The 25565-nt window shown below is 36.2% G+C and overlaps 1 pseudogene; it reads right to left on the minus strand.

The window, feature by feature from the left end:
• Window positions 1-21996: 21996 nt before the first annotated feature.
• On the minus strand, window positions 21997-25164 carry LOC134379126 (ribosomal protein uL24-like; annotated as a pseudogene).
• Between the last annotated feature and the right edge of the window lie 401 nt (window positions 25165-25565).

Below are 25565 nucleotides of genomic sequence, written 5' to 3' on the forward strand. Positions count from 1 at the left end.
GTCATGCCAAGACCCATACTCATTTACTAAAATATATATATCACTGAAATTATACTCTAGTATGGTAGACCTTTAAAAGTTAATAATATGCAAAGTATATTTAAATACTAACTATAGATGTATATTAGATCTTCCTCGAATGTAGCTTGTTCACCTGAACAGAATGGTATCTTTTTGTAAAGCATTTCCAGGATCCATTGTTTCTAAATTGCATGTGAGGAGAAAAACTTAATTCTATTATTTCACTATTTTTCTCTTCATCTTCTATACTTTCTAACAGGCAACGTCCTTCCATTCCTTGTCTCTAGTGAGGATGGAGATATCTGGAGAGCATATGGATTTGTGATTGATTGGGTGGGGCAAGCAGGGGCCTGGGGGAAAGGCTGTTAAATGAATAGCTGGAAAATCTGTGACCTTCCCTTTCGGTATCAGCTTCCTCCTCTGCCATCTTGAAAGTTTGAAGTGTCAGTGCTAAATGTGCAATTTATTTTTAGTAGAATTTTAAATAATCTTGATTGTGAAGACACTTAGCAATTTACTATGCCACACATAGCTACTACTTAGTACTTCTAATAGTTCTGTATTTCATATTCGGGGGACTTAAGTAACCTGTTTGTAGAAAGTTTTGTTGCAGGAGAAAAACACATCTACAATTTGACCATATTGCCTTTTCATACTCTTATTTCAAACTTTTAGAAAATGATTTAGACATGCTAATATAGTATGTTATCAAGTTCTTCATTTATTCATGCCTAGCTATATAAAAATATTACTTCCTCATTATTATCAGTGCTTTTGAGAAGTTCAACAAAAACATAAAACTAAGACCAATCATCAAACCTGCCATTATGTTAATATGTTTTTTTACAGTTTTAGCACAGACTTCTTAAGATGCCCTCCCCCCCAATTTTATGAAAAGATTAATTCTAAAATGGAAATTTTACTCTGTAAAGACCTCCAAAATGTTTTTCTTTTCAAAATTTGGCTGACTTTAGAGAGGGAAAAAAAGGTAATAATTTGAAACCCAAAGACTTGGTCTTGCTTGGTTAGTTTCCACATTAAAACAGCAAGGTGACTTAAGTATGAGGGTCTTTCAAAATATTAATGGAAAAATGGAATTAAAAGATAATACTAATCCGTCCATGAACTTTTTGAAGACTCTGGTATTTATAATAAAACTTAGATATCAGATTATCATGTTTGTGTACAATATTACACTTATGTAATTTTCAGTTTAATGGGAAGTGTCAAACTGGATCTATAACACTGAAAAAGTTGCACTGCAATAAACGCTTAAGGAGAATACTCTGCTGTAACAACATTAAGCTAAAAAGAAAAAAGTATAAAAACAAGATACTAATTCCTACAATACATATTCATTAATATGTTGATTTTTAGGAAAAGTTCTGAAAGTCTAAATTATACAAATCAAGAAAATGAAAAATACTAATATTCATAAAGATTTGTGTTTTAGATGAAGAAATATTACTTTAGTCAAAGTAAATCTTTTATAATTTCTGAACAGAATGTTGCTGCTGCAATAAAGTGACCTGATAAGCTTAAATTTTTTTGTTCAATCCAGACACTCTGTGAAAGGAAAAAAATAGAGTCAGAGCTCTGCTTTTTATTTCATCATCCCAATTCTGATAGAAGTCAGTAAATTCTCAGATTTGTGAGGTTCTGGCATTTGAGACCAACAATAACATAAGAAAGGGAGCAATCATTCCTCCTTATAGAAACTCTGGATCAGATACTATTATACCATACCCAGGACTTCATTTACATTTCATGATCCATGTATTATCTGTTTATGCATGTTTGCAAGTGATCCCATGGGTGTTGCCCAAGTATGGAGAAAATTTTAATGCTATTAGCTCCAACTTCCCATACTTTAAAAGTAAATGTACACTTAGTTATAAACATGTTTACTTCTGATAATTCTAATCCTCCTAACTGTATTTAAGAATATTTTAATTTATACCAATGTTATTGTAAACTGTCCTATATCCAGATGACTTTTGATGTTAAGTCAATAGAAACTGTATAGAAAATGTGTGTAAGATTGGGGATAGGCAACCTATACTGTGTGTGGGTGGTTCTGAGGAGTGCCTGGTGGTGGACTTTCCTACCCTTTCATATGCACCTTTTTCTTACTGTTTTCATATAATTTTTATCCTCATCATTCTTTAATTTTTCCTTTTCTCCCCTCCATCCTTCAAAAACCTCCTGAAGAGTCTGTGGACATCTTTGCTTAGTTCCACTGGTTGCTTAACTGCACTACTTACTGGTCCCTAAAGTTTCACAGAATGGATCCCCAGCCAATTTTGTGTAATCTGGAGAATGACTTGCTCCCAGTCTTCAACTTACAGTTCTAATAGTCTACACTGAAATTTTTTTATAATTACCTGATTGAAATATTTAAGGGGAGTAATAAGTTTCACATAACTGGCATCTTCATGCTAATATTTAAAAGTTACTTAAATTTTTAAGGTAAATGCTTTGAGAGAAAGACTGCCAAGTTCTTAGCATAAATATTTTCAAAAAGCATAATTTTTTACTTTTTCATATTCCATTAAGGTTTCATGAAATCTTAGTCCTGAGAGCACATCACAGAGGATTACTTGGAATACAGTGGGCCTTGGATGCAGCTCCTAATGATTGCTCATTAGGAACCTACCTTAAATTGGATTACATTTTATAGTAAATGGTGTTAGAGTAAATTCCCAGAGTTTAGAGATACAATTGGGAATGCATAAGCTAATTAGCTCCGATTTTTAAATATGTAAAAAATTTAAACAAGTATTTAAAACTCTTCAGGAAGTTTCTAACACTAAAAATTTCATTATTGCTGGCATAAAATTAAGGGGCAATTATTGTATTAGGTTAAAGATCATTGCTTTTCCAATGTGTTGTCTTAAAAAGAGGAGGAAATGAAACATTATTTTCTTTTTACATCCAATTTTTTTTTTTTTTTTTTTGCAGCTGGCTGGTACAGGCATCAAACCCTGCACCTTGCTGTTATCCAGCACCACGCTCTAAACAACTGAGCTAACTGGACAGCCCCTTGTATATTCTTTTTTAATTCGAAAGGCAAGTAGTGTCTTGGCTAACAGAAAAATGTATCATCCATAACAACTTAATTAACTACTAAAAAGACAAGCTTTTTGTCTTATTATTAAAACAAAAGAGCTATTTGTCATTCATAACGGCGATGTGGTAACGTAGAATAAGAACACACTATAGACGTAAGACTTCCTACTTTACTGACTTAATAATTCGTTTTGCTCATATTATACTCAGATTTTTGTTGATGGTTTGTTCTAAGGGAGATAAAAAGACTGTGTAGAGCTGAGTTTGAGAATGGTTCCAGGAGCAAATAAGGTGGATAGACAGTTCCTGGGATCGCTATAATTTCATAGCCACAGACATGTTTATCATTTTATTTGTTGGCAGAGACGAATGCTCCGTGTTATAAATATTCTATAGAGTAATAGTTACAATTCTCAAGAAAAGCCAAATGCCCAGAGCTAATGTGAAACTTGTATACCTGTTAGAACCACAATTATTGGACACTATAAATGTGGACTTTATAAGATGACTCCTTCTGAGACAATAAAGACCCACAAAAAAATTTGTCACATCTTTGAATCACTCAGAAAAACCTTAAAACTTAGAACATAGTAGTTTACTTAGCTTGCCTTTTTAAAATTATCAAATTTTAAACAGTAAACTTTAATCATCTTGACCTCTACACATTCAAAGTTCAAATTACCTACACATTCAAAGTTCAATTTACCATACTAAATGGGGGTAATGTTGCTTTCTGGAAAAAAAGTCCCCATAGTACTATTTTCTTGACAGATATAAAATAATATAGGAGGCTACCTCATTTCTGAAACAGAAGATTTCAATATTTTTATTAATTGGAAAGACATCGGGAACAAAATAAAACCTTTCCAAGTACCTGGTGATGACACTCAATTGATAGATCATGACAGTCTGCCTACCTCAGCTTTCCTGAGTCAATTCCTGCTTCATGAGAAGGGAGCTAATGATGCTTCTGAGATTAAAAGGCAAGGGAGTGCAAATTGTTAAAGGGGTCAAAATATGAGTATCAGTAAAATTAAGTGCTTTGTTCTGATAAATGGATCAAAAAGGAACAAAAAAGGAATAACAACTAATGTGGCCTGTGGATCTGACAAAGGAAAGAATTGAAGAAATTTGTAATCCAGTTACAATAATGTACACTTATTAAAATGCTTCACCAGTGGATTTTCAAATCACACTGGCAGCTTGATGATGATTGGTTTTGTTTTCTTGACAGAAGTATAGATGATCACTGACAATAGATTGTATGGTTGTGCCTGAACCTTACAACTGACACATTAAACTCCCGTAAGAGGCACTCCTTTCCTGGTGGAACAGGGATTTATTGCATGGCAGTGAATTTTTGTCTCACTTGAATTTTTTAAAATGCTGTTTTAATAGAGTCTAGCAATAATGTTAAGAATTAACTCACAAGTTCCCAATCTAATTAGAGATTTTTTTTTTGCCTTTCAATATGAGTGCTGTAAGAAGAGTATTTTGGAGCTGAATGTCACTGAGGATGTATGTGATAGGAACTATCAACATAAAATAACACTTAGAAATCAAGTCAGATCTGTGATACTATTTTGGAGACTGTGATATATGACTCTTGTTTTTTACTAGATAATAGTTTTCAATAACTGTCAGTTATTAGAAGAGTCAATTTGTTAAGAATTTTAAATGTATATAAACATTTAAACCCTTTTACTATGATCTTCCCTAATGGGTCAAAGTGTCTTTCATAATTCAGGCTATATTGGAATATTATTTCAATATTCCAAGGTTTTGTTATTAATAGTGCTATATTTTGACTGCAGATTAGGAACAGACTGACTGTGTAATTGGTGCTTCCTTTTCCTACCAAAAAAAGATAAAGTCAAGATTGGTGCTACACTTCTTGTTCCTTTCAAAATTATTTTTTCTTTTTAAATGTATATAACACAATAGGAAAATGTGTAGATACAGCAATATCATGCATTTTGTATACACATCTAAGGAAAAAACCTCACCTATAAAGCAATTATTGAGTTCATGTGTCTACTTAGAGGATGTAGTTTTTGTTAACATTTAAGGCTTTAAATTATGAAACTCACAAGAAAATGATCACCAAGTGAAACCTAATGAACACAGCCTCCCAATGTAATAACTTTAAAGAAAAAGTTCCTTGTCATTGTTTCTAGCACAAATGAACTATTCAAAAATATTCTGTAACTTTGAGGGAATGTGAAAAAATTACATATACAATAGTTTTCTATTGAGCTTACTTAAATAGACATTTGAACATTTGAAGCTATTCAGCTATTTTTCAGGCTAAAATCAGTTTTGGGAGTCATCAGCCTTAAAACCTGGACAATGAGTTACTTGCTCAGTTATACTTTCATAAATATTTTTTTACAATTTCTCACTGAAAGCATCATTGTCTATCTTTTAGATTTTTTTTTTTTTTTTTTTTTTTTTTGGCAGCTAGCCAGTATGGGGATCTAAACCTTTAATCTTGGTGTTAACAGCACCATGCTCTACCAAGTAAGCCAGTGGGCAAACCCTATCTTTCAGATTTAACATAAAGACTCAAATTAGAAAGGACTACATATAGGTCAGTGTCAGCAAATCTCAAACCTATGATTTACCAATGGTTCTCAGCATCAAGGTTGTGGCTGACTGTGTAATACCCACCTAAAATTCCACCTAAAATCACACGTGGGTCTCTGAGACCTAATGTTCCTGTAAGTAGGATTCAGATAAATTGGAGATAACAGGTTTTAATTTAATCTTGCTGTGTTTTAGAGACTAAGCCTTAACTGTATTTGATGAGTATTTTATAAACGTAAATTAGGAAAACAATTCATATGATCATTTTCCTAATTAGAAAGACCTGTGCATTCACAATCAAGTATACTAGGTTCACGTTGTTAACTAATGATTCTATTAACATGAATTATACATGGAAAGGAGAATGGGGGCTTGTTAATCAGAAGTTATAGTACAGTGAGATTAAACATCCTTTTAATAACTTCTGATATAACTTAATATTTTGTGGTGTGAAAAATGTAAAATTGCAAAGGCATTTGCACAGTGCTTGATAAATTTGCATTTTGTCAGTCTGTCTTCCTACCATTTTATTTTAGCTTCAACCAATTGAGCCCTGCATATTATTGAGAGAACTTGCATATTTTAAGCATCTCCTAGTATATGATATTTTAAATGTCAACTTATTTTAATATTTATCTGAAAATTAATTTTAAAATTATTTTTTATATTTTGAAAGTTAGAAAAACACACTTTATTTTAGACATCAAAACCAAATTATTCCAAGTGCATGCTGCATACTACAATGTAGCTCTGCTTCTCTCCCTACCTACACAGGATGCCATTTTAGGCACAACAGTTGTTTAAACTATGCTAAGTGATCACTATGATAAATGATCACTATGCTAAATGATCCTGCTGGATTTGACCAGTATGCAGTATTTTAGTACTTGCCTTTTAAAAAATTTTATGTTTTTTTAAAGAGTATAATTTATAATTGATTTTTTATAATGTGCAATTTAATATAGATAACCAAAACCTTTTTAATGAAAAGAGCTTTGTAATCATTTGGAAAATAAAATAATTTTGCTGTGAAAAAAATGTGATATTCTCAATAAATGCAATAAAAAAAATTTAGCAAATTCCTATAAGGTTTTGTGATTATATTTCTCGAATTCCCTGGGAGGGAAAAGGAAAAATTACTGAAATGAAGGAAACAGTCTGTGTTGAGTAAAAGAAATAAGCTGTGTGCTTTTTAAGCTGCATATATGTATTCCAAGTGTGTTTGGGTATTGTTATTTCTCCAAAGCAGGGAACAGGGATAGAAATGATCTAAAAGCATTGGATAGTCTAAGAATTATTTCTATATAACACTCTCCTTTGTAGTTGACTTATATTGCTGTTTGTTTTACTTATACTGATTAAACTTACTCAATTCAGCTGCTACTCAGTGAGCTTGTATTGATGGGCAATTTTAGGGGATGGTCAAGAACCAGGATGGAAGTTTAAAAAACAATCCCCTGTTGCGGTGGATTACCTGCTTGAAGAAAAACCGACTCTGCTGTCAGAGGATGTTTATAATTTCATGAGCCCTGGCTGCAAAACAAATCATTATTTATGTTTAATGGTACTAAAGAGATTTAAAACATTAAACTCACTATTTTGGAATTTGTGATATGTTATTTAATCCAGTAAGTATTTACAATGCCTGCACAAAGGTGCCAGAATGTGCAGGCCATTGGAGGGCCTTTGAGGAAACTAGGGAGAGAATAAATATGACAAATTGTTATTGATCCTAAGCAAGATAAAACTCACTTTCCTGAGAAAATAATTTTTAAAGAAAAAAAGAGAAGATTAGATAAATACATAACTCAGTTGTCATAATGTGAGACTTTTAGGATTGAAAGTTCTCCTAAACTTTTAAGTTCATCTATAGGAGACAAACTATAATTCAGAAGTTCTTTTTAAAAATCTTTAACTCAGAGTCACCAGTGTCTTCTTGAGACAGGAAGCTCACATGGTGGTCCGCCTCCTCCATGGCTAGGCCCTCTGCCTCCTGTCCCACCCAGCTCTAACACCTTTACCTGTCCTTGTCTTAGCCATCTGTGGACCTCCCTGGTCATTCCCATCCATCCATTAGTTACTCCAGCAAATGGCTTTTGGTTCATGGTTCAATATTCATGTGAAACAACTCTATTTCCACTGATTTAACAGTGACACTTGGAACCTTGTCATGTCTAGAAATGGCTTCATCTTTGAAATCTGAAATACCAACATCTCTCCCTCTTATTGCAACTTCCCATCCCTTCAGTTCCCTCTTCCTCATTTCCATTATATGTGCTCTTCAACTTTGAGATCATCCTTCCATTGACTCCTTCATTTCCTCCCCATCTCCATTTTTTCCTAATCTATCAGATCTCTTCAGTCTTTAATTTGTTCCCTCCTTAACTCTTAACCGTGGTGTCTGAAAAACCCCTACCATCTCTGTCAGTATTCAGCTTACTAGATGTCCCACATCTTTTCATTTCCAAACTAAACATCTCCAGTTTCCTCAACTGTCTTCTTTCTTGTGTCATCAATTTTCCCCTCTCTAATGGATCATTTCCATCATCATATATACCTCCTATTATTTCTCCCATCTTGAAAAGAAAAAAAATGTCCCCTGTAACTATTGCCTTATTTCTTTCTATCCACTTACAAAAGACAAAACAACCAAAAAATTTTTCTTCTTGAAAAAATTTACATTCACTCTCTCCACTTTTATCTCCTCCCCTTCATTCTCTTTTGAACCCACTCCATCAGGATTTTGCTCCTACCACTCCACTGAAACTGCCCTTTCTCATCTCTAGGTTACCACTTACCTCCACAATCACTAAATTCAATAATCATTTTTCAGTCCTCTTTTTATCTGAATTATCAACAGAGTTTAGTACTGTGAAGCATTCTTGATCTCTGAATCAAGATTCCAGGACACCAAACTTACCTGGTTTTCCTCCCTTCTTTCTAGCCACTCGTGCTCATCTTCTAACCCCTAAATACTGGGAGAACATCAGGGCTTAGTGCAGCCTGCATGATCCTGTCACTACATGTCAGATGAAATCATCCCTCTGCTCAAAATCTTCCCGTGGCTCCCTATCTCTCTCACAAAAAGCTAAACACGTTTGCTATGATCAGCACAGCTCCACATATTCTGGCTGCTGTTACTTCTCAGACCTTATCCCCTACTCTCTCCTGATTCACTCTGGCCTCCTTCCACTTCCATCCTTGTACTGCTTGCCCCTGCCTGGGATGCTCTTCCCTCAGCTCTCAACCTGGATTGCTTCCCCACCTCCTTCAGGTCTTACTCAAAAGCCTTCTCTGTGAGGCCTTCCTGACCATCTAAAATTTAATTCCCTCTCCCTCACACTTCACAACCTCCTTCCCATCTTAATATTTTTCTCCTCAGCAGTTTTCACTAGCATACTATAAAATATACTATATATTTTATTTATCTTGTTTATTGTCTGTCTTCCTCACTAGACTATAAATTCCACAAGTGCAGAGCTTTTTGTCTGTTTTATTGTTTTCTCTCCAACATTTAGAAAAGTGCCTGGCACAGAATAAGTGCTCAATAATTATTTGTTGCATGAATGAATGAATGGTTTTGAAACTTGTTGACATTTGCATATTGACCTTATCTTAGTGTTTTTTAAAGATTTCCCCCGAGGACTCAGCCAGCGCATCTCAGCCAGTGCAGCTGGAGTGAGTCTGCAGTATCAGGGTCGGGACCAGGGAGAGCTTGGCTGGCATGGCTGCGGCAGAGCCAGGGAGAAGGCCCTTGTAGTCAAGAGATCGATTCTGTAACAGGGGCTTGAACAAATAAGTAAATGTATTGAGGAAAATGGGAACCAGGTTTCTCACTGCTGGAGAAAGGAGGTATGTATATATGTAGAAAGGTGAAAGGCTAGAATAAACACTATGGTGATAAACTGGAATAGGAAAAGGTGGTGTGAAGGTTGTGTGTGTGTGTGCGTGTGAGAACTCATACATATATTTCCTATCTCCATCCACTGAGAGGGCCTAGAAGCAATGACACTCCAGTATCAAGGGTATATCTCCATATTTGCTCCTTGTAACAGCAGGGACTCAGACAAAAGATACTTCACTAAAGAGAAGCCCCTGAATATATTTTAAATCTCAAATATAATGCTAGCTTATTGGAGCTGAAGGGGACATTCATGGAAATTCTGCAGTACCTGAAAGAGAATTTGGCTCATACTTACTTTCCTTTGAGATCTTGTAGCCATCGCTCCAAAATCTTTCAGTGCTAAACAGATATATGCAGCCAATTATGTTTCAATGAAAAATAAAAATAAAAAATAAAATAAAGTTGGATTGAAAAAATAAATAAAACGAAATCTTTCAGCATTAACGGTTGGTATGGAAAAAGACAGGTCAGTCTTTGGATTCCCTCCACATCATGCCAACGAAGCTCTAGCATCATAATCTCATTAACTGTAGACCACTGCTGAGTTGAAATTTTAGTAAACCAACCAAGTAAGCTGTTACAGCCATCTCCAGCTGCATGAACTAACACTTTGAATCCACAATCTAATAAAGTGCATGTATATCGAGGAATTCAGTTGGATCTAGGGTTATGTTCTGCCCTTTTTGGTCTAACACCCTTAGTTATCTACTTCTACACATTCGCCAGGTTTCCACTAATAGATACTCATAAAGTACTGCAATTCTTCTGGTGTGTTAGCTATTTCCCCTCTGCCTCCTGGCAATTGCCATCCTTCACCCTCCTATGCCTACAAATTTAAAAAAGCTTTAGGGCTTAAGAACAAAGGAGTGCCTCTGAATTTCTTACCATATATTAGCTTTTCTCAAGAAGCAAGTTGTAAAAGAAAACTTTTATTAGAATCCCTGTAGCGTACAACTGGAATACCACTCTCTTCTGTTGCCCCTAGTCATTTAAGAGAATACTATTTGCTGACTTTTGAGGCAGTAGCTTTACATCAGTGGTTCTCAGTTGAAGCCCTACTGCCACCAGGGGGCACTTTGGAAATGTGTGAGGGTGTCATAGTACCTGGGGGTTGCTGCAAGCATTTAATGAACAGAGGTCAGAGATGCTAGACATCCACAATGTGTGAGACAGTCCTACATACTGTCCAACTCTTGAATGTCCTGCTAAACATTCATATGAGTAAAAAAAACCTTGTTTTTAATGATCTGAGCCCAGACCTCTTGTACACATAAACACAAAATATTTTCAGCAGTTTCAATAAATACCGAATTTTTCAAGAAAGTAAACTATCATGTAACATAAGGGAAAAACTGCATTTTGTTTAGTTAGAACTTTTCCAAGAGTGTTTCTCCATTTTTGAAAGTTATCAAAGGTAATGCATGGTATTTGAGTAGTCAATACTCATCTAATACAACTCAGTCTGTATTTACAATATTACATGCACAGTGATTTGACCTATATACATGAATATACTTATTTAGTCCTTATTTCATCACTTACAAAGAAAAAGTATCAACATTCAGTTGAATATTTCAAATTAGATTTTATATCTTTGTCCACAAATGAACAGTTAATCAATTTTGTTAGTTAAACTATTTTGTTAGCATGTTTTTCTCTAATGAAGCAATAAAATCATCAATTGACCACTTTACAAAGAAACGTGGCAATAAATTGGCAGAGATACAGCATTCTTTTGAGATATAGCATTCTGAAAAGTTTGAAAACTGTCTTATTATCACTGTTTAACAAATTTTTCCTAATCAAAAAGATGGTTTTATTGTTTTTTTAGAATAGCACAAATTATTGCAAAATGTGGTAAGCCATACAATGTTAGAGAAAAATTAATCTTGCCACCTGTGTAAGAGGTTATTACTATGAAGATGAAAAGAAATCAAATTGAAATAATTTCTTCTATTTCACTCAACAGTGGTACTATTTCAAGAAGAATTAAGATGGCAAAAAGATACTGGAAAATTGGCCTTGTAATGCTTGCAGTCAAGTAAATTTCATTACAAATGGATGGAAACATTCTGCATGATAACCAATCATTATTATCTGTGTATATAACATTCATAAGGAATAAGAAATTATAAAGAAAAATTTATTTCCAAAGATACTAAAATTGGATATAATAATTGAAACTCAAAAAAATTATCTTATGAAAAAAATTTATCTTTCTCAATGTCATTGTTTTGTAAAGTGAAACAACAGCAATGCTTGGTGGTAATATGGATTTTTAGCCAACTTAAACTAGCATCAGGTATTTTCACAATTCACTGCATATTCATCAGCAATACTTAGTCTTTAAGAATCTTAATGAAAAGACTTAGAAATCACTGAATGTTGTCAGTGCTAATTAACAAGGAATAAAATTGAGTGATCACTGAAAGATTATTTCATAAATTGCAATGACAAAAAAGAACTTGAGTGCCTTGTCCTACACATGTAAGTAAAATGGTTCTTCAGAGCATAATGTTTAAAAAGATTTTGTTCACCATGGATACTATCGGTATTCCTATTCCATCAATGAAAATTCAAATGTTAAAATATTTTGAAGTGATCTGACATATTTTCTATATTGGAAAGGTTAATCAAGTTCCTTCTTATACTGCAATCTCATTCAAATGAAAGAATTACTTGTCAATAAACTTACATTATTTAAAATACTTGATTCCTGAGAATTTAAAAAATTTCCATCTTTGCAGCAGTAAGGCAAGAATAGGCTTAAAGATGTCAAGTTTGACATACTGTATATAACTCTCATTTGGGCACTATTAAAAATGTGTGATGATTAGATTTAAAGATTTATAGGAACTTTACCAGATTGGGTGACTAATCCATTTGAAACTAAGGTGGAACATGTTAGCCAAGGAAGAGTTAATTGAACTCCAAAAATGACCTTGAGGTCAAAGTATAACTTAATCTCATTCCAGTAATGAAAGATGTTGGATGTCTTAAGACCCTCATACCTATTTTCTTAGGAAGACGCTAAATTACTTTTTGTAGTATTTCCAACTATGTGTTTAGTAGAAAGATTTCAACACAGAAGTATAGTTACTGCAAAAACAATGAAACTGCAAGCATGTAAAAGGGAAGCTTCAGGATTCCTTTCCATAGTTTTAAATCTAATATTTTAAATCAGTGGAGAAATAGGAAATGGAGCAATCTTGAATTTTTTTAATAAAGGTCTTTTAGGGCTGGCCCGTGGCTCACTTGGGAGAGTGCGGTGCTGATAACACCAAGGCCAAGGGTTCGGATCCTATATAGGGATGGCCGGTTCGCTCACTAGCTGAGTGTGGTGCTGACAACACCAAGCCAAGGGTTAAGATCCCCTCACTGGTCATCTTTTAAAAATAAATAAATAAATAAATAAAAATAAAGGTCTTTTAAAAATGTCAGTATGTGTGTGTATATAATTTTTTAATATTCCACTTAATATTTATGATACAATAATAAGAAATCTAAGCTGTAAAAATTAGATGTTGAAATTATTTTTGTTGGGCTTACCTGTTGTTTTAATACCTTGATGCTATCCCTAGAGGTATAAAATACACCTTTTCTATAACTTTTTTTCCCCTCTAGCTTAATATATTTTTAATTTAAAGAATTAAAAATTTTTTTTGATTGTACATGTTTATGGGGTACAGTTTGTTGTTTTAATACATGCATATATTGTATGATCCAATCAGAATAGTTAGCATATCTATCACTTAAACATTTATCATTTCTTTGCAGTTATAACATTCAAGACCTTTTCTATCTTGAAATACACAATACAATATTATTAGCTATAGTCCCCCTAGAGCACCAGAGCTTATTCTTCCTATCTAACTGTAACTTTGTAACTTTGTACCAGTCTACCATCCTTTCCTTATCACTCCCTCCCCACCTCCCTTTCCCTGCCTCTGGTAACCACTATTCTACTCTATTTTTCTCTCTCTTTTTATTTTTTGTAATTAACCCATGATAACTGTACATATCTGTGGAGTACAACATGATATTAGGGCACATTCATACTGTGTGCAATGATCATATCAGGGCACTCAGCATATCCATCAACTCAAAAATTTGTCACCTATTTGTGTTGGGAACATTCAACATCACCTCCACTAGCTATTCAAAGACACACAGTCCTTTGCTGTTGATCGTAGTTCCCCTATATTACTACAGACCACTAGATCCCATTCTACCTTTCTCTCTACAATTCTGTATCCACTGACCACCCTCTCCCCAATCCCCTTCCCCTGACCCCCCAGCCTCTAGTAGCCACTATCCCACTCTACTTCTATGAGAACAACGTTTTTAGCTTCCACGTATGAGCGAGAATGTGGTCCTTCTCTCTCTGCCTGGCTTATTTCACTTAACATAATTTTCTTCAAGCTACCTTTCCTATAACTTCTTGTATTACTGTTTTTTGTTCGTTTGTTTTTCCAATTCATCTTCTATTCCCCACCACCATTTGGATATAAACTCCGAGGTCTTTTGAGATACCAGACGTTATATGTCTCAAAATGTGGTGGTTTTTAAGATAGTAGTTTTTTTTCTGTATTCGAATCAATATATGTAGAGAATTATTTTGCCACTGCACTTATGAAGCTCAGCTCCTGGTGAACATTTTCCCTACCCTGACATACCTGTCTTGGTATGTTATACCTATTCCAACAGAGGTTTCCTCCTTCTATCTCTTATTTACAAAGAAGTCTTGATTATTACAGACACTAACACTTGTTTTTGTTCTAGTGTGTATCTGTACCTCTGTTCTTCCATTTTCTCTCTCTCTCTCTCTTTTTTTCTTTTGGCAGCTCCCTTTTTCTTTTTCTCTTGGGAGGTATGGGGATACACACCCTTGACCCTGGTCTTATAACACTGCACTCTAACCAACTGGGGAACTGGCCAGCCCTGTTCTTTCATTTTCTTGTGCTTCTTTTACAAAACGATTTTTTAATTCTTTAAAATCAACCATCTCATTATTTTATCTTCCAGTGAAGTGGCCAAAGTATTCACATTTTGAAATAAATATTATTTTTATCACGAGTTACTTTAAAAATTTTCTCCTTTAGAGATGATAATGAGCATATTACGTAGCTTAAAAAAAAATAATGTCCAAAGTTTGCTTATGTTATGAATTTTATTTCGGATTAGTAAAAGAGATACAAAAGAAAATTTGTTATAAAAAAGGGCTTTTGGATCTCAAGGGTTGAGAATCACTGTTTTACATCATCATCAATATTATCATCTACTGAGTACATTCTACGTAACCAGGCATTGTACTAGGTGTTTTACATATGTCATCTCATTTCATCATAACATTAACTCATTTTACAGTTCAGGAATATGAGGCTTAAAGAGGTTAAGTAACTTGCCCAAGCTAATATGTGAGGGAACTTGGATTTGAACCTAATTTGCCTGACTCTGAAGATTCTTTTATTACTAGATGAAATACTTTCTTCTGAGGGAAAAAAAAATGTATTGCTTTGAAAGTAAAATTGCACTAATATACACCTTACTCTCTATAAGGCAAATTTTCCTTTCCTTTTCTCCTTCTAAAATACATGTAGCCTATGAATGAATGCAATACCAAAATTGCATTCCAATGGGTTAAGTCCCCGTGTTAGGGAGATTTCAGAATTAAACTTCCTTAGTATGTGATCATTATTAATGTGATTATACCCAACATCATTATTTTTACTATATATTTTACTGTAATTTTTTACTATGATTTGTGTAATAAGAATAAAACTGGTAAAAGGACAGCTGTGAACAACTTCCCAAATGAAGTTGAAGTCTGCCTATTCTAATGTTTTGTTAGCCTAGTTGTTGGGGATTAATGGGCTATAAAGTAAATCTGTGTACAATTTAGTGGTATTAAGTACATTAACAATATTGTAGAACCATCACCATCCTATTTTTATTTTTTATCATTTTAGACATTTACATTGTTTTAGATTTTTCTATGAAAAGAATGCTGCTATGACCATTTTAATATAAATTTTCTTCTACATTTTTGATAATTTTCTTAAGGGGAATTTCCTAGAATGGAATTACTAAGGCAATATAAATGAATACTTTTATGTTTTTTTAATGATTTCTAAGATTTTCATTCTAAGTAATGGGTATATAGACATGATGCAAATGTGTGCATTTTCATCAAACTATGAATGTCAAAAGATTTAAATACTTTTTGTAATTATAATTCCATCTTTGCTGATAAACCAAGGGTGGGTACATAATGGGAGGCAGGGTATCAGGAATCTGCTTGCAGTTGGGGTGGCATGGCCTGGGATGTATGAGGTCTGTGTCAGGAAGGCAACAGGAAACAACCCTAAGGGGAACAAGTCTGCTGAAATTGGTGGGTGGGTGTGCAGATTAGGGAGCTACTGTAAGTGCGAGGCCTTTGAGCTGTGAGATCACCAAGGGATTGAGTGCAGCTGTTGGAGAACCCCACTAAAGGTGTCCCTTCCTCCCCTCAGCCCCCTTACACTCTTAGCTATTAGACTGTGTAGCAGCAGCAAGAAAATGCAAAATGCACCAGAGGGGAACCAGAATGAAAAACCCCTTTCCCCCTGCAATGTCCCTCCAGCATCTTCTACTGAGAAGTTTAACACTGTGCTCACTGTAAAGGAGATCAATCTATTATTGCAGAGCAGGTACTCACGAGTGAATTTGGAGTTGAGAGGCAATAAATTGATAACTAGCTGACATGATGCCTAAAAGTTACCATCGATTGTTTGTTTGATCCTCTTTGACATACAGGAAAATTTACTTTCTTAAATGATTCGAGAAATTGAGATGGTCAGTGCATGTTATAGGACATCCTTGATTTGATAACCATGGACAACAATAAACTCTTAAGAATTCGTAGACAAAGTCAGAAAATGTCACTGCTGAAATGGAAGGGGCAAATTCACATTTTAAAACTAGCAAAAACCAACTTTAAATGGACAGGAGTAGCTATCTGTTGGAATCTTCTGAGAAAATAGTACATGCAATATCCAGTTCTTCAGATAAGTGGTCTTCTCTATATAGAGATGGAGGAAGACCATGTTGCTTACAGGGCACCTAAAGTCCTAAAGTGGTTTCCTTTTTATGCATATAACCGTAATGGCTTCTAAAGCACTTAGTATTTAAAGAAACCTGAGTTTATTTTTGTTGTCTGTAGAGCCTACAGTTGCCACGCTCTCAATTTTGGTTGCTTTGTTTGTATTCTCTTGATCACTGATTTTGGTTATAAATAGGACAGTCAAAGAAGATTTTATCTGATCAATACAAAGATAGTACACCATTATGCTGGTCGATTCCAAGAGTCCTGTAGCCCTAAATGTTACAATGAATCCAGCCAAAGGATATTCTAAGTTTATAATTTTTTAAAAAGAAATTTTAATTTAAAAATCATTAAATTTTAATTTTGATAAGATAAAGAATTCATTTCACCTATCAACCACCAATGTCAGATAATTTCAGTATTATTTTTAACTTTTCAAAGTACATAGCACAAACATAAAAGTTATTTTACTGAAACTGAACCTTTGTGAGAGCTGGTTTTAACAGAATGGGTTTTTATTTTTTATTTTATTTTTTATTTTTTTGTCGTTTTTTCGTGACCGGCACTCAGCCAGTGAGTGCACCGGTCAGTCCTATATAGGATCCGAACCCGCGGCGGGAGTGTCGCCGCGCTCCCAGCGCTGCACTCTACCAAGTGCGCCACGGGCTCGGCCCAGAATGGGTTTTTAGAAATGAGTTAAAGAATGATAGTTTATTATTATACTGAAAGAAACAGTTATAATGACACTTAATCCTTCATGATGCACTTTAAGCACGAATTAGACATTTTGATGAGTAAAAAAATAGTCCTGCTGGGAAATAAAGATTAAATAGGTCCTTACAGTGATATGCAGTTCCCAAGCACAATCCATCTAATTTCTCAACTCTCACCAAAGGTAAAATTTCAAGTTGCAAGATCAAAAAATCTGCCTCCTTGTTGCCATTTCACAAATATGCCAAGACAGTACTGTATTAGTAACTAAAATCCAGATATGTTCCTTTTAGATAAATTAAGTCATATAGACTGTAAAATATTTCTTTTTTAAGAGAATCAATAAAGCGACATTTATTTTCTATAAAAATATGGCCCATAAACATTTTTACTTCTCCCGAATTTCCTACCACAAAAAAAATCTATCCTCACTATTGGTTTAAAGAGAAGTCAGCATTGAAGCAATGCTCTATTTTATCATCCTTTTTTCTGAAAGGTGGTGGGTAACCTCTAGAGGCAACTGGAAAAAAATAACCTGCTGCTTTCAGGGGTGAAGTGGGGAATGAAGAATTAGAAAGTAGATGTTTCCATTTAGAGAAAGAAAAATTTTTTTAAACTTTGTATTACTCAGTTTCTGTTGCTTATAACAAAATATCTGGAACTGGGTAATTTATAAGAAAATGAAATTGATTGCTTACAGTTTCAAAGGCAGGGAAGTCCAAAGTCCAGGGAACACATCTGGTGAAGACTTTCTTTGGTGGTGATTTCAGCAATTCAGGGTATCACACTGTGAAAATAGGGGAGCAGAGAGAAAGAGTAACTTTCTCATTCACTCTCCTTTTAAAGCCACCAGAACCACTCCTATTATTCCAAGAATGGATCAATCCATTCATGAGGGTGTAGTCCTCACAATCTAATCACCTCTTCAAGGCCTCACCTTTCAATTACCATAACAGGATTTCTCACCTTCAACAGTTACAGCAGAGATTAAATTTTGGGGGGACAGTCAATCCAAGGCATTCCATCCCTGGCCCCCAAAACTCATGTCCTTTTCACATTCAAATACATTCATTTCATCCCCAAACTTTTAACTTGTTTTAACTCTAAAGTCCAGAGTCCCATCTGTGAAATCAAAACAAGTTATCTATTTCCAAGACACAATGAGGGGACAAACATAGGGGACATATTCCTATTTGAAAGGGAGAAATAGGCCAAAAAAATAAATAACAGGTCCTAATCATGTCCAAAACCTAGCAGGGCAGGCATTAAATCTTACAGCTGGTGTATCATGTACCTTGACTCCATGTTCAATGTCCTCTGCATGCCATGCGTGGGTTGGGTCCCCAAGTCCTCAGGCAGCTCCATTCCTATGGCTTTACCAGTCTTTGGCCATGCTTTAACTATCTCAGGCCGGCATTTCACACTGGTAGTTCCACAAGTCTGGGGTCTCCGTGGCCTTCCCACCCCCATGGCTCCACTGGGCAAGGCCTTGGTAGGGTTTTTCTGCTGCAACTCCAACCCCACATTTCTGCTCGGCATTGCTTTAGTGAAGGTTCTACCTGGTGACTCCATCCCTGTAACAGATCTCTTCCTGCGTCCTCAGGCTTTTCCATACAACCTTTGGAATCTGGGTGGCACAGCTCTGGCATTCTGTGAGCCTGCAGACTTACCACCACATGGAGGCCAAGGTTTCTGGCTTTTATTTTCCAAACCTGCAGATCCAGCCATAACTGGGGGCAATTTAGTCACAGCTGGAGCAGCCAAAGCAGCTGGGGTGCTGGTGCTGGGAGCAGCTTTCTGAGGTGGTCCTGGGCAGCAAGTCTGTAGAGGGTGCCTCATGCCTGTTCCCCGAGACCATTCTGATTCCCTGGGCTTCTGGGCCTGTAATGAAAGAGGCAGACTCCAAGATCTCTGAAATGCCTTCGAGGTCTTTTTTCTCTTCTCATACTTCCTTTCTTCTGTACTAATCTCTTTGGCAAATGGTTGTTGGGCTACACCATTGAATTTTTCTCCTGAAAATGCTCTCTGCTTCTCTACCACATGGCCAGGCTGCAATTTTTCCAATTTTTTGTGCTCTCCTTTTTTTTTTTTTTTTTTTTTTTAAATAAATTCTGGCTTTATGTCGTGCCTTTCCTGCCATAACTTAGTATAAGCTGTTACGAGTAACCATGCTGCTTCTTGAATGTTTTGCTGCTTAAAAATTTCTTCCACCAAATACCCTGGGTCAGCACCTTGAAGTTCCACATTCCATAAAACTTCTGGGCATGAACAAAATACAGCCAAGTTCCTTGTCAGTTCATAGCAAGGGTGAACTGTGCCCCAGTTTCTAGAAGACTCTTCTCATTTACATATGAGATCTTCTCAGAATGGCCTTTACTGGCCATATTTCTATGAGCATTATGCTCACCACCAGTTACCCAGTCTTTAAGAAGTTCCAAACTTTCCCTGGTTTTCTTGTCTTCTAAACCCTCACCAGCAGCTATGTTTTTTCCTAGCCTCTTCCTTCTTCCAGCCTCTCTTCCACACCCAGTTCCAAAGTTTCTTCCACATTTTCAAGTATTTGTTATAAGCAACACCCCACTTCCCTGGTACCAATTTTCTGTATTAATACCTGGAACTGGGTAATTTATAAGAAAATGAAATTTATTGTTTACAGTTTCAGAGGCTGGGAAGTCCAAAGTCCAGGCAACACATCTGGTGAAGGCCTTCTTTGGTGGTGATTTCAGCGATGCAGGGTATCACATTGCAAAAATGGGGGAGCAGAGATAGACTGACCTCCTCATTCACTCTCTTTTTAAAGCCACCAGAACCACTCCCATTATTCCAAGAATGGATCAATCCATTCATTAGGGTATAGTCCTCACCTTTTAATCACCTCTTCAAGGCCCCACCTTTCAATTACCATAATGGGATTTCCCAGCCTCAACAGTTACAGTGGGGATTAAGTTTTGGGGGGACAGTCAATCCAAGGCAAACTTTAATCAGGGCAAATTAAAACATTTAATTTAAAAATTGTTTTACTGAACCTCAATCCAGTTAGGTAATATTTATTAAGCATACAATAAAATGCTAGGGGAGACAAACGTAACAACCATAGTTTCAGTGTCACTGAGCTTACAATCTACTAGGGAACAAAAGATAAGTGCTAAAATAACTGTGTTACAAGGTAGAGTATATGAAAAGATTTAGGAGTAGCACAACCATATAGGAATTCAGATTTCTGGTTAGGGCATTCAGGGAAAGGCTACCACATTTAACAAACATTTATCAAAGACCTACTTTGTCCTAGGCACTATGCTAAAGGATAAGTAAGACATAATACCTTCCCTTAGGCACACTCAGTATGGTAGGGAAGATGACACATAAATAAGAAAATTCTATATGAAGTAGTAGGTGAATTATTAGAATTATGCACAAAGGAAGGAACCTAAACAAGCCTCAAGACTGAAAGGAGGGTCAGAAAAGACTTCCTAAAGGAAGTAACACTTATGCTGATTCTTAAAAGATAGGTAGGAAAGGTTCTAGTTTGGCATCATAAGCCTACTTCAGCTCCTCTCTCCCACTGATTGCAAGTAAAAACTCATGACAAAATATAATTAGCAACTGCCTGAGGACTCTGAAAAGTAAATAAAGGATTGTGGAGGGAAGTCAAAACTTATAAAAGAAAGCTACAAGGGGGTGAGTTTCCTGGCTTTTTTCCTTCTTTTTTCTTGTGGCTTTATCCCAAGGAGAAAACCCAGTTAGGAACTATTGGGTGGCATGGGGATCAAAAACTCTAATAGAAACCCAGTCTTTCTGGTCCAAGAAACTGAGAAAAGGAAACTCTGGGAGTTGGAAAGTGTGTGGAGAAGAGGGAGAGGAAAGAGCTAGAGAAGATGATCCCGAATTTTGTGTATGAACCCATGAGAGTCTTGGGTTCACCCCTGAGTTGCACTTGTCTGGGAGAGACCCAAAGCAGCATAGCAAAGGCTTTGAGAACTGATATAAGAGTTAAACCATGGTATGTGCTCAGGACAGACCCGGAACAGCATAGGAGAGGCTTTGAAAACTGAACTGAGATTGGAACCATCACCTATACAAGGCAATACGAAACTTGCCACTCAGGTTGATTGTCTGATAAAAAAAAAAAATCAACATTCTCCAGAGGAGAATTTTAACAGGACCCAGAGTCTGTACAACATAACTGTCAAAATGTTCAAAATAAAATAGAAAATTACCTGTCATACAATGAACCGTGAAAATGTGACCAAATGCCAAGGGAAAAGACAATCAACAGATACCAACCCCAATAATGCAGATTTTGGAATTATTAAAGACTCTAAGCAGCTATCATATATATGATCCATGAGGCAAAGACAAAGACACCTGATGTAAATGTAAAGATAGAAGTTTTTGTCAGGGAAATGGAAACTAAAAAAGAACTAAATGGACATTTCTTTATTCTTTCTTTTTTCTTTTTAGGAAACATTTCCAATTTTTACTCATAAAATTATTAACCAAAGTCACAGATGTGGACTTACAGAGCCACAGATCAGTAATGAAACGTTCCAGAGACATCTTGCAAAATTCCAAAGAAACACACACTAGGCTAAAAATTTATGATTAAACTGTGGCTGCATATTCACTCCTGCATTTTCTCAGTAAGTTCTTCCTTATATCTGCTTTTCTCTTGTCCAACTTTTTGAGACTTGGTTTTGCATTCAAGAATATTTTTTGATCACTGTCCAGTTTTAGCCTGGTGATAACTACCTTACTTGGATGAATGCCCACATGGACAGTGCCATTAACTTTCTCACAATGCACCTGCTCTATGTAGATGATGTATTTCTTTCTGTACACGTGGACTACCTTGCCAATTTGCTGACCTTTGTAGTGTCCTCGAATCACCTGGGCCTCATTGTCCTTGTGGGTAGGCATGGAGTGGACATTGTACTTCTGCTGCAGCTACTTGGAGAGTGGGGATGACATGATCTTCCTGTGCACTTGTGAGGTGGAACTGAAGTGGCGTTCGTGGTTTTTGCTGCAGTCGGAGGTCACGAAGGGTTTGAACTTCGTGGTGACTACCTACTTGGTGCCGGGAGACCAGATGGACATCTCAAACTGAACAGTACATTTGAACATTAAAAAATTCACTGAATGGGTGCAATAGCTGAATGGAGATGATGAAAGAAAGAGGCAGTGAACTTGAAGATTAAAGAACAGAAATGATCCAATCTGAAGAGCAGAGGGAAATTGTAGTGGATTGAATTATGTCTTCCCAAAACTCATTGAAGCTTGAATTGTGTCTCCCAAGTTTTATGTATTAGAAACTTAGCCCCCACTGTGACTGTTAAGAGGGTGGTAAATCCTATTATGGTAATTGAAAGGTAGGTCCTTGAAGAGGTGATTGGATTGTAGGACCATGTCAGAGAATGGATTAAAAATGGTGGTCAGGGGCGTGGTTCTGAGGGCTTTAAAAGAAGAGGAGAGTCTGTCTCTCTCTCTGCTTCCACCATCTTGCAATGTGGACCCCTGGGTCACTGTTGCCACCAGATGGACTCTGGAATTCCCAGCCTCAGAAACTGTAAGCAATAAATTTTGTTTTCTTTATAAATTACCCAGTTCCATGTATTTTGTTATAAGCAACAGAAAAGGACTAATAGAAATAAAAAAGATTGTAAAAAAATAGGACATATGAGCAATAGGGACCTGTAGGACAATATCAAAAGGTCTAACGTACAAGTCATTAGAGTTTCAAGAAGGGGAGGAGAAAGAAACTGAAGTAAAAAAAATTATTTGAGGAAATAATGGCTAAAAACGCCCCAGATTTGGTGAAATACATAAATTTACAGATTCTAGAAGCTTGTTGAACCCCAAACAGTTAAATTCAAAGAAAACCATACCTAGAAACATCAAAATTGAACTGCTGGGAGCCAAAGATAATGAAAAAAAAAAATCTTGAAAGCAGCTAGAGAAAAATGCAACACTAGATGACAGAAGAACAATGATCTGAGTGACTGCAGAGTCCACAGTGCTTAAAAGACAGTGAACAACGTCTGTAAGTGCTGAAAGGAGAGAACAGTTAACCCAGAATCTATATCCAGTGAAACTATCTTCAGGAATGAAGGAGAAACAAAGGCATTCTCAGATGAAGGATACTTAGAAAGATATTGTCAGCATATTTGCTCTAAAAGAAATGTTGAGGGATGGCCCGTGGCTCACTCGGGAGAGCGTGGTGCTGATAACACCAAGGCCACGGGTTCAGATCCCCATATAGCGATGGCCGGTTAGCTCACTTGGGAGAGTGTGGTGCTGACAACACCAAGTCGAGGGTTAAGATCCACTTACGGTCATCTTTTTTTAAAAAAAATAAAAAATAAAAAAATAAGAAATAAAAGAAATGTTGAAGGAAGATCTTTATTTATTTATTTATTTATTTAAAGATGACAGGTAAAGGGATCTTAACCCTCGACTTGGTGTTGTCAGCACCACACTCTCCCAAGTGAGCCACGGGCCGGCACAAAGGAAGATCTTTAGGCTGAGGGGAAATGATACCAGAGGGAAACCTGGGTCTTCGTGAATGAAGAAAAAGCAACAGAAAATGTAACTATCCAGGTTAATATAAAAGACTACTCTTTTCTCTTAAATTCTTTAAAATATGGTTACTGAAATGATAGGCAGGAATAAGGGAGGTGCCATTAGCTAGGGGAGACTAAGCTACTGTAACAATAAATCAGTGATTTAAAAAACAAAGAGATTAATATTTTTTCTCCTGACAGTCAGAGGAAAGCATTCCAGGTTGACAGGTAGCTCTGCTCCACACATCACTCAGGAAACTAGTGTCAGAATATTTCATGGGTCTGCAGTTCTCTAGGGCTTTGTCATCATCTGTATGGTTGAGACTGTATTGCAGCCATGTCCAGGTTCCAACTGGGAAAGGAGGAAGATAGCATGGAGGAAGAACATCCAGTGTTTTAAAGCTTCTGGCCTTTCTGCTCACATTCTATTGGCATCCCTAGCTGCACTTTAAGCTAGGAAAGGTAGCGGAACTGGACAGCCATGTGCTGGGTTACAACTTGATTACTCAGGAAGAAAGGGCAAATAGTGAATAGCTAGTAGTCTCTGCCACAACAGGTGAAAGAGAAAGGGGGCAATTTAGACAGATGTGATGAACAATACAATCAAAAGTAAGAGTAAGGAAAAACATGTGGTGTGTAAAGAACTAATAGCAATTTTGATGTTGTTAGAATGTAATATAAAGAGAAGGGGATAGCAAGAGATGAAGTTAGAGAGATGGGCAGGGACAAATGAAGCTGGATTTTATTCTTAAGGAGGAGTTGAATGGTTTTAAATAGCAGATGTGCATTTCATTTAGACTAGAGGGAAAAAAACCAATCAGGAATTTGGGGCAACAATGACGATAATAGAGAGATGTTAAATGAAATGTATGAAAGGCCATTGTTTTGAACTGAGCTCCTGCACTAGACCCAACAGACCAGACCAAACCAGAATGAGTCACTGATGCTAAATAAATGCCACGAAATCAAACTGAACTTTGAAATGGGACAGTTATCCAAAAAATAGGAGGTCCACAGCAACCAATCAGAAGGGGCCCAGTGTACTTGAGTTAGAATATCTATAAAAAACCACAAAGTGTTTTTCCTACTCTCTCATTCAGCAACAATCAACACAGAAGACTGACTTCTGACTTCTGTGACCAGTGTGGAGATTTCCTTCCAGTAGCAAGCAAGCAATTAATTCGGCAGCTGACACCAGCTGGGTGTCCTGTATTCAAACACATTTCTGACATTGTTTACCTGGAGATAGCATCAGATCCCCCAGGTTGAGGGCTCTGCCCGCAAGACTGTCCATCACTTCAGATGCCAGTCACAAGTTCAGGCCTCTGGAGCTCTGTAAATCAGGGTTCCCATTACCCCTTCCTTGAGTTCAATTAATTTGCTAGAGCAGCTCACAGAACTCAGGGAAACATTTATTTATGTTTGCTGGCTTATTATAAAGGATATTACAAAGAATACAGATGAACAGATGCATAGGGCGAGGTACAGGAGAAGGGCTGTGGAGTGTTCATACCCTCCCTGGGCGCACCACCCTCCAGGAATTCAAACCCTGTGCTCTTGGGTTTTTATGGTAGCTTCATTGGGTAGGCGTGATTGAAGCACGGACAACCATGCAGAAATGTGACTGGACCAA

The sequence above is a fragment of the Cynocephalus volans genome, chromosome 5, assembly GCF_027409185.1.
Source record: "Cynocephalus volans isolate mCynVol1 chromosome 5, mCynVol1.pri, whole genome shotgun sequence".
Classification (NCBI taxonomy): domain Eukaryota; kingdom Metazoa; phylum Chordata; class Mammalia; order Dermoptera; family Cynocephalidae; genus Cynocephalus; species Cynocephalus volans.